This window comes from Podarcis gaigeae (assembly GCF_964106915.1).
Source record: "Podarcis gaigeae genome assembly, chromosome: W".
NCBI lineage: Eukaryota > Metazoa > Chordata > Lepidosauria > Squamata > Lacertidae > Podarcis > Podarcis gaigeae.
Window position 1 is genome coordinate 6,258,006 of NC_139695.1, and position 9,147 is coordinate 6,267,152.

Consider the following 9,147-nt stretch of genomic DNA (forward strand, 5'->3'; position numbering starts at 1 on the left):
CTGCAGGTACGTTCCACCCTTCCTACCCCCTTCCCGGGAAGGCCCTGGGGTGACACCCATAATTAGCCATGAACGGGCTCATTCCCGTGGACACGTGTTCAGCGTTATTGTACGCAAATTCAGCCAGTGCTAGTTTCTCTACCCAATCGTTCTGTCTCTCGCTGACGTAGCAGCGTAGGTATTGCTGGAGTATACTGTTCGCTCGTTCCACTTGCCTGTTGGTTTCCAGGTGTCTCACCGTCGAGAAGCTCACCTCGACCTGCAGCAAGCTCATGAGCTTCCTCCAGAACCTTGAAGTAAATTGTTTCCCACGAACTGAGATGACCCTCGAGGGAGCCCCATGCAACCTGAAGATGTGATCCACAAACAATCTGACCGTCTCCTCTGCTGTCACCGCATGTGAGCAAGCTATGAAATGGCACATTTTTGTCAGTAGATCGACTACTACCACAACTGCCGTCTTCCCCCTTGATTTGAGCAAATCTGTCATAAAATCTATGGACACCACCTCCCAGGGTCTTCCCGGCGTGGGTAAGGGTTCCAGTAACCCAGCAGGGGCCGCCCTCTCCCCCTTTGCCCTCTGGCAGCGGTCGCACCCCCGTACGTACTCCCGTACATCTTCCCTTACCCTTAGCCACCAGAACTGCCTGGTGATGAGCAGCATGGTCTTGTGCTGACCAAAGTGCCCCGCTGTTGGATAGTCGTGGAGTTGTTTGAGTACCCTTCCCCTCAAGGTCTCCCCCGGTACATACAGTGCTCCCTTATAGTACAGTACCCCTTCCTTTTCCTCAAACTCTCCATGGTTTTCCCTTCCTTCCCGTAGTTCCCTGATTTTAGTTTGGGCGAACTCGTCATCCCTGGTGAGACCGGCTAGTTCCCGTTTCCCAACCAACACTCCCCCCCCCCACCCATCTGTCCTCGGGGAACATGTGTCGGGCTCCTGGCGGTCCCTCTCCTTCCATGTACTCCGGCTTCCGGGAGAGAGCACCGGCTCTCACATTCTCCTCTCCCGGCACATACCGGATCTCGAAGGAAAACTTGGAGAACTCTTGTGCCCATCGAATCTGTCTCTGGTTGAGTACTCGCTCAGTCCTCCAGTACTCCAAGTTCTTGTGATCCGTGCAAACCTGGATCTTGTGCCGCGCCCCTATTAACAAATGTCTCCATCGGCGAAATGCTGCATAGATAGCTAGCAGTTCGCGGTCATACACCATGTAGTTCTGCTCCGACTTGTTCAGCTTCCTCAAGAAAAAGGCGCACGGCCTCCAGTCTTGCTGGGTTCCTGGCTGCAAAAGCACGGCTCCTATGGCCCGGTCTGACGCGTCGGTCTCTAGCCTCATGGGTTTCTCCAGATCCACGTGCAGGAGCTGTTCTTCCAATGCGAACACTTTTTTCAGGCTTTCAAAGGATTGCTGGGCCCCTTCCGTCCAGGCGAACTTCTTTTTGCTACTGAGACAGTCTGTGATGGGTGCAGTTAAATAGGTGAAATTCTTGATAAACTTCCTGTAGACGTTGCTGAAACCTAGGAACCTCTGCACGTCCTTCCGGGTCTTTGGGGCCTTCCATTCCAGTACCGCCTGCACCTTGCTGGGGATCATAGCTAGGCCCTTGTCTGACAACTTGTACCCCAGAAACTCGACCTCCCTTGTGTGAAATTGGCATTTTTCCAGCTTGACCCACAACTGGTGCTTCTGCAGTCTCTTTAGCACTTCCCTGACGTCATTGACATGTTGCTTCTCATTGTCAGAATAGATTAAGTCGTCGTCCAAGAAGGCTACGCAGTTCTTGTACAGCAGGGAACCCAACACGTGGTGCATGAAAGCTTGAAAACAGGCGGAGCCCGACTGTAATCCGAAGGGCATAACTAAGTACTCAAAGGCCCCCAGTGGGGTGAACATGGTGGTTTTCCATTCGTCCCCCTCCCTCATCCTGATCAAATTGTATGCTCCCCTGAGGTCCAGCTTGGTAAAAAAATTCCCCTGCCTCACCCTTGTTAAAATATTGTCAATCCTGGGCATTGGGAAGGTCACGGGTTCCGATACCAGGTTCAAGGCCCTGAAATCTACGACTAATCTGGGCTGATTTCTGTCTTTTTTGTCCACAAAGAACACCGGACTGGCCCCCACCGCCATTGATTCTCTTATGAAACCTCTTTTCATGTTCTTGTCAATAAATTCCCTCAACTCCTGCATCTCCCTGTCCGACATGGCATACAGTTTACCCACTGGCAACTGAGCCCCTGGGAGTAGGTTGATTTGGCAGTCAAAGGGCCTATGGGGGGGTAGTCTATCCACCTCCTTCTCGCTGAAGACCTCCTGCAGGTCAGCATATTGGGGTGGCACCTTCCCCTTTGGCTCCACAGCCATTCCAGCCACCCTGGCCACTGTCATCCTTGGGGTTCCCCCCCCCCATGCAGTGTTCCAAGCAGTAAGCTGACCCAAAGGTGACTGACCGCTGGTGCCATACCACTACTGGATCATGCAGTCCCAACCAGCTCATTCCCAGTATTATTGGGGGTCCTGACAGTGTGGCTACGTGAAAGGCAATGGTCTCTGTGTGCCTGGACACCCTCATTCTCATTGGTGGGGTCTGGTGCGTCACCTCCCCTCCCAGAAGTTCCCTGCCGTCTATGGTTGTCACCTGCAAGGGGAAATCCAGAGGTAGCAGGTGGAGTTGGTGTTCCATAGCGAAGCTCTTGCTGAAGAAATTGCAGGAACTGCCTGAATCCAGCAGCCCCTTCACCTTCACTGGGTACCCATTTGGGAGTTCTAGCACCACTTCTAGGGCTATGGCTGTCCTGGGAGGGTCTGGTTGGGGCACTTCTATTGGTTGTTGGCTTGGCTGCTGCCCCCGCTGATTGGCAGCCAAGCTTGGCCGTTTCCCTGGGCCTGCTCCGTTTTCCCCTCCCCCTCACAGCCAGCAGCTCCCACCATCCCTTGCCAGGCCTTTATTTGAGGGCAGACCCTGGCAAAATGTCCTGGCCGTTGGCAGAGGAAACACTTCTTGTGGGCTTTCCAATCTTTCCCTCCCTCTTGCGCCCTTCCGTGGTGTTTGAAACCTCGCGTGCGCGCGCCATCTATTTCCATTGGCTCTGCCGGCTGGGAAGGCTGCCTTGGTATTTCAGGAATGCGGTAGTCATGGTAATGCTCCCCGCAACCTCCGCCCTTCTCCTGAGCCCGGGCTTCCTGTCTTGCTCCAATCGCAAGCACAGCCTTGGTCAGCTGCTCCATCGACTGCGGGCGGAGCGCACGGGAAAGCTCATCCTTGACCGTTGGGGACAACCCCTCCTCAAACAACATCTGAATGGGTTCAGCGTCCAGATCCCACCCAAGCCGGTGGATCAACATCGCAAAGCGCGACCAGTACTCTCTAACAGATTGGTTCCCCTGCTTGCACCCCATCAATTGCCGTCGAACCACAGTTTGCTCCACTTCGCTTGAAAACATTGCATTCATTGCCTGAAAAAATGTCCTGACGTCTTTCAGGGCGGCATTTTGCGTTGCCATTAGGGGCCTGATCCATTCCCGCGCTCCATCCTCCAGATGCCCGACAATATAAGCCACCCTTTCCCCGTCATCCGCAAAATTATCATGCTGCAGTTCCAAAGCGTACTCTATTTCCATCCGGAACGCGTTGTAGTCCTGGGGCTTCCCCCCAAACTTGTGCACTAGCCCCGGTACCTTCCTTGCGATGGGGGTGGGTCTGACCTTGGCATCCTGAGCCCTCCGTTCATCAAGCCTCGCCGTCAGCAGAGCCACATGCTGTTCTAAATCTCGGTTCCTCTCCACCAGATTCTGCACTCCAGCTGCTCGCTCCGCGCCGCCGGCTTCTCCAGTCTGACTCATTATGCTCCCCTGCCTGCCGCTGCGCACAAGCAACTTCAGGGACTGACGGATTGCTGTAATGGCTTTAAGGGTTGCTTGTGCATACGTTACCGCTTCTGCAGGCTAGTTTGCCTGGTTGAGCCGTTTCCCTCTGGACAGCCCTCCACTCCGTGGCTGTTCAGTCGCTGGCAGAATCCGTCAGTGGGCGTTTCTTGAACCTCTTCCAGCAAAGAAGCTCTTTGACACCAAGTCGCCGCCTACTTTCCCTGCGTGAAAGTCTTCTGTGCAGGGTGGGCGTAGGCAGCAGAGGACTTGTGCTCTCCTCGCTGGTCTCTTGCGAAGAGTCCTGGAGCCTACTCTCCGTTTCCCCCATCGGCCCCCCTCTAGCCCTGGTGTAGCGCTGATTATCTTCCCCAGCCGGGGATTCGCCTCTTTCCCCGCTTGGCCCCTCTCCAGCATCGCTGCTGAGTCTCGCCTCCTCTGCTAGCTGCGATGGCAGTTCCCTGACAATGATGGACAGTGTTATTGTCACCTGTGTCCCTATGGACTCCCAAGGGCATGTGGTTGGCCATTGTGGGAACAAAATGCTGATCTAACCTAGCAATGCTTCTGTGTTCTTTAGCATGCATCAGCTACTCTTGCACTAAGACTCTGATACAGTATGTGTCATTCCCCACACCAATACACACACACTCTCTCTCAAGACAGGGGCGGGGAGTATTGGCGGCGGGGGGTGGGGATGAATTGGGTCCTAATCAACAGCTTCCCTGGGGATGAGAGGAAGTGGAGTTGGAATCAAATTCTCCATCCTTGCCAACTCCTTTTAGTGATGGGCTGCTTGCCATTGCTGTGCTCCTAAAGCTCTCTTGCTCCCCCCCTCCTCTCTTTCTCTTTCTCTTGAATGTGGTAGCTTGAGATAGAACTAACCACCCTGAACATTTCTGGAGAGGAAGATGGGAAGGAAGCAGGAGGCATTGTTCACCAGCTGCTGTGTGCTGCATTGCCCAGACAAAGTAGTGGGCTGGGGCTCCAGCTGTTGTTCAGTTTCTACCACTGCCTCTGCAACGTGTTCTAGACAAGGGGTGGTGAACATGTGACCCCATCATCTCATCATGCTGGCTGGGGCTGCAGCCCATCAACCTATGAAGGCCCATCCATGTTCTGTTGCTGTTTTTGTTACTTATTTCCTGCCCTTCACCCTAAGGTCCCAGGGCAGGTTCCAACAATTAAAATAAAATGTTAGCCAACCCTCATGTCCACAGCTGCATATTTAGTAAGCTTTTGGGTGAACTGCACATCCGGAGTGGGAGGATTACTAGCTGCATATTAATAGGGGGAGGGGGAGCTTGGATTTGGGGTGCAAGCAATTTGTTTTTTGTTTCCCCACTTGAGATGCTTGTTGTAGCTAGGGCCAGGTGATATGTTAATTTATATATATTTTCAAATCAGCTTGAAGTCTATATAGTGATACTGGTTGCATAATTTTTGACCTGGCAATATATTGCGAATCATGATGTGTGTGTGTACTATGCAAAAAAAAAACAAAGTGGGGGGAAACTGTGAAGCCAGACAATGCTTCTCTAGATTCCTGCAGCTCCTGTGCACTCTGCCGGTTCAGCTTTCCCCTGCCCTCCTGCAGGGGGCAGCAAATCACAAGAGAGCAGGCGCCAGCAAAAATCACAATGCGGGGAAAACCGTGAAGCCAGCCAATGCCTCTACATAGCTCCATCTTATTTTAGACATTGTGATATATTGGTGTATTGCAATGTTTAGCTAGTGATATATCACAGTGTTGAAAGCCAGATATCGCCCAGCCCTAGTTGTGGCCTCAGAAGGCAAGACTTGTCCACCCAGCTGGAGCAAGGAAAGAATGCATACAGGCACACATTCTGTCAGGCTCTCATGCCAGTCCCGCTTGTCATTGGACCTCCAGGAGAAGCAGTTTCTGGATATCGTACCCCAGGATGGTGATGACTCCACTGAGCGGCCTTTGCACATACCCAAGGAGATATGGCTTTTGGTGGACCACCTCTTCAAGAATGCCTGCCACCAGGTGAGCTGAGGGGGACTGTACCATTTAAAGGATGGGTGTTGGCCGGAATCCAGTACCAGTTTTGGGGTGTGCAGGTTCCAAACGTCACAATTTATTTATATCTTAGCTACCAACTCGCTCTTACAAACTCCTGCTGTGAGTATAGTGGCACCTTGGAGGAGCGGCAGTGGGTGGGACATCCAGCATACGGTATTCCTTAGAACAGCTCAGAAAAACCCAAGTGTTCACAACCATTGTCTGTCTCTTCCTAGCAAAGTGGCTCTCTGAGACTCGCCACTAGAAGAAGCGGGGAATGATTTCACTCTCCCATTGCCCAAAATCATGAGAGGGGTAGTAGGAATGCTACTGTGGAAAGCAGGAGGTGGGATACAATTCTCAGCCTCTTGGTGATGGGCTTCTCTCCATTCTGGCATTCCTCGACCTCACATTATGCACCCCAGGGCTGGATTGTTCTTCGTGCTATCCAGGATGTACCTCATCCCTTCCTAACGCATGGGTGATACTCTGCTTCAGGAGGACCTCTTCCAGACCCCGGGCACGCAGGACGAGCTGCAGGAGATAACTGAGTGCCTGGACACCAGCATTCCTGAGACGATCCGTATCCTCTTTGGGGGACATTGTTGGGGAGCAGGGCTGTTTGGTGGTTTTGTTTAGCTCTTGGCTGGAGTGGACCTCACTTTTATATCCCTGGTGGCTTAGGTTCCTAGGCCACCCCATCCTTAAGGCTCTGGGACACATCAAAATGAAATGCCCACAGTAAAGTCCAGTCATGCATCCAAACAACTTAACAGCTTTAACCCCCATTTGAAAACATCAGCCTGGCTAGATAGAGCAGAGGTGGGGAATCTTGACAGGCCCGCAGCCCCCACATCTAGCATCATACGTGGTATCAGGTGTGGAGACAGGTAAAGACATGGCTGCAAAGGAGCTTCAAGGGTGCATTCAATTGTTCTTTGGCAAGCAGGGTTTGTTGACCGCACTTTTGGAGTTGACCACCAGTATTTGTTGTTTGGATTGAAACCATGCCTGCAGAAGGACATTTCCTCGGCAGATCAGCTTTGCAGGCGGCTTTGTCAAGAGGGGAGGTGTGGGATAATTACAGTGGGGTGGCTCAGTTGGTAGAGCGTGACACTCTTAATCTCAGGGCTGTGGGTTCAAGGTCCACCTTGCGCCAAAAGGGGGAACTTGCAAGGTGGGCCCAGATGTATAAGGACCAAGCTTCTTGCTTTGGACCAGCCTGGGAAGGAGGCAGGCTGCAGGTAACAGGACAGAACACTTCCCTTGCCAGGCTGTCAATAGCTGGCAGTGACCACTTGGTGGCCGAAGCTCTGCTCATCTTCCTGGAGGCAGTGCCAGAACCAGTCATTTGCTATGAACTGTATCAGCTCTGCCTTGAGTGCTCCCATGACAGCCACCTCTGTCGCCAGGTCGGCCCCAGAGCCCCATCTCTTCCTGGCTGGTCTGTGGTGTGTACAGAAGCATAGAATCAGAAGGGATTTCCAAAGGCATCTAGTCCAAATGTTGCCGCGAGTAACAGGAAATCCACTAAAACATCCCTGAAAGCCAGTAAATCGGCACACTGGCAGGAGGGCTAGTCTGGTCTGGGAAGCCTTGTTAACTGCAGAGGTTGCTGATGTCTCCTTTGATAACCATCCCTCTCGGTTGTGGAGGGGGGTGGGGTGCGCACATGTTGTCTTTTTGCTTTCTGACAAGGAGTTGTAACAATAGCCCACCTGTTTCAGTGAACCTCGCTTCAATTTCCAACACAGGAAGCGGCCATATACTGAATCAGACCCCTGGGCCATCTAGCTCAGTATTGTCGAAATTGACAAGCAGTGGCTCTCAAGGATTTCAGACAAGGGATGTTCCCTACCCTACTTGGAGATGCTGGGGGTGGAACCTGAGACTTTCTGCATGAAAAGCAGAGCAATGGCCCTTCCCCCAAGATATCTCAGTTGGTAGAGCATAAGACTCTTCATCTCAGTGTCCTGAGGTCGAGCCCCACCTTAGGCATTGCAGGGGGTTCGATTAGTTAACCCTCGTGGTCCCTTCCAACTCTACAGTTGTATTATTCCCCAAAGTTCCCAGCAGAGTTCTAGTCCGGTTACCATTTTAAAAATTATTTTTTTAATGCCAGGTCTAAACCTGCAAACATAAAAAGTACACTGTGCTAGTGATCCATGCCCCTCCTCTAGCAAAGCTCTGCATTGAAACTCCAAACTGCCCCTCCCTGTCTTGCAGGTGATCTGCCAGTTGCCGCGGTCGCACCAGAACGTGTTCCGCTTCGTGGTGGCTTTCCTGCGGGAGCTGCTGAAATACTCTGAGAGCAACAACGTCAGTGGCAACATGCTAGGTAAGGCCTGCCTGTCCTGGCTGGGAGCTGGCCTTCCTCCTGCTCCCGCCTCCTCTCATGCAAATGTTTTCGCTTCCCTGCAGCCACCCTCTTCGCCAGCCTCCTGCTACGGCCTCTGCCCAACGTTCTGTCGAAGCAGAGCCCACAGGAGCGTCAGCGTGCCATCGGCTTCCTCCTGGGCTTCCTGCTGGGGGTGGATGACTACGAAAGGTGCCAAGCGTGACTGGAGATGAAGTTGGGAGGGAAGAGGCAAGGCCCAGCCTCTGTTCTCTGGTGCCTGCCTGTGAGGGGTGAGGGTGCTGATAAGCTAGTAAAGCAACATTCTGGGCTTCGCGCCATCTCTTCACAAGATTTATTGTTCTACTTCAAAGCCGTTTACGAGAGATCAAACACATACATTCATACTCAGCTATCCAGATGAGTCATCTGACTTTCGTCTGTGACGCTGCCAACAAGCCCATTCCCGGAAATGACGCTTCCTTTTCATTTTGCCCTGTGAATGGCTGGGTCCTGCTTTAGGCTCCCCCCTGCCAGTTTCCCCCTCTGACGAGGAAGAGACGCTGCTGAATGCCGGCTTGGGCTCTCTATATTTGTCTCCCTCCCTCATGGTTTCCCCTGCAGCCTCCAATTCCCTGACACTGCCCTTCCCCTTGTGCCATCTTGCCATGTGCCAGCTCCCTTCCTTGTGCTTCGCCCTTTCCACCTTTTCCTCTTGACTCCTGACTCGGTTGAACACTTGGTTTTCCTCATGGTTCCAGGGCATTAGCAGGATAAGGGTGCTTTGGGAGGGACCCTGTTAGAGGACAGTCATTCCCCTGCCCATCCTACTACCACTGCTGCTCTCAGTCCCTGTGCAGTAGTCCACTCTCTCTCCCCTTCTGCTGCAGCTGAGCATGTGATACTCTTGGTGGGTACAA

The 9,147-nt window shown here is 52.7% G+C and overlaps 1 pseudogene across 1 annotated transcript in view; it reads left to right on the top strand.

Moving 5' to 3' along the window:
* The window catches only part of LOC310836034 (inositol polyphosphate 5-phosphatase OCRL-like), a 72,475-nt pseudogene extending 64,022 nt beyond the window's left edge, over positions 1 to 8,453 (top strand). Inside the window, exons 9-13 of the transcript XR_014568644.1 lie at positions 5,758 to 5,877; positions 6,391 to 6,475; positions 7,177 to 7,304; positions 8,119 to 8,230; positions 8,314 to 8,453. The product of XR_014568644.1 is annotated as an inositol polyphosphate 5-phosphatase OCRL-like (transcript). The remainder of the gene's footprint in view (positions 1 to 5,757; positions 5,878 to 6,390; positions 6,476 to 7,176; positions 7,305 to 8,118; positions 8,231 to 8,313) is intronic.
* Positions 8,454 to 9,147: the final 694 nt, after the last annotated feature.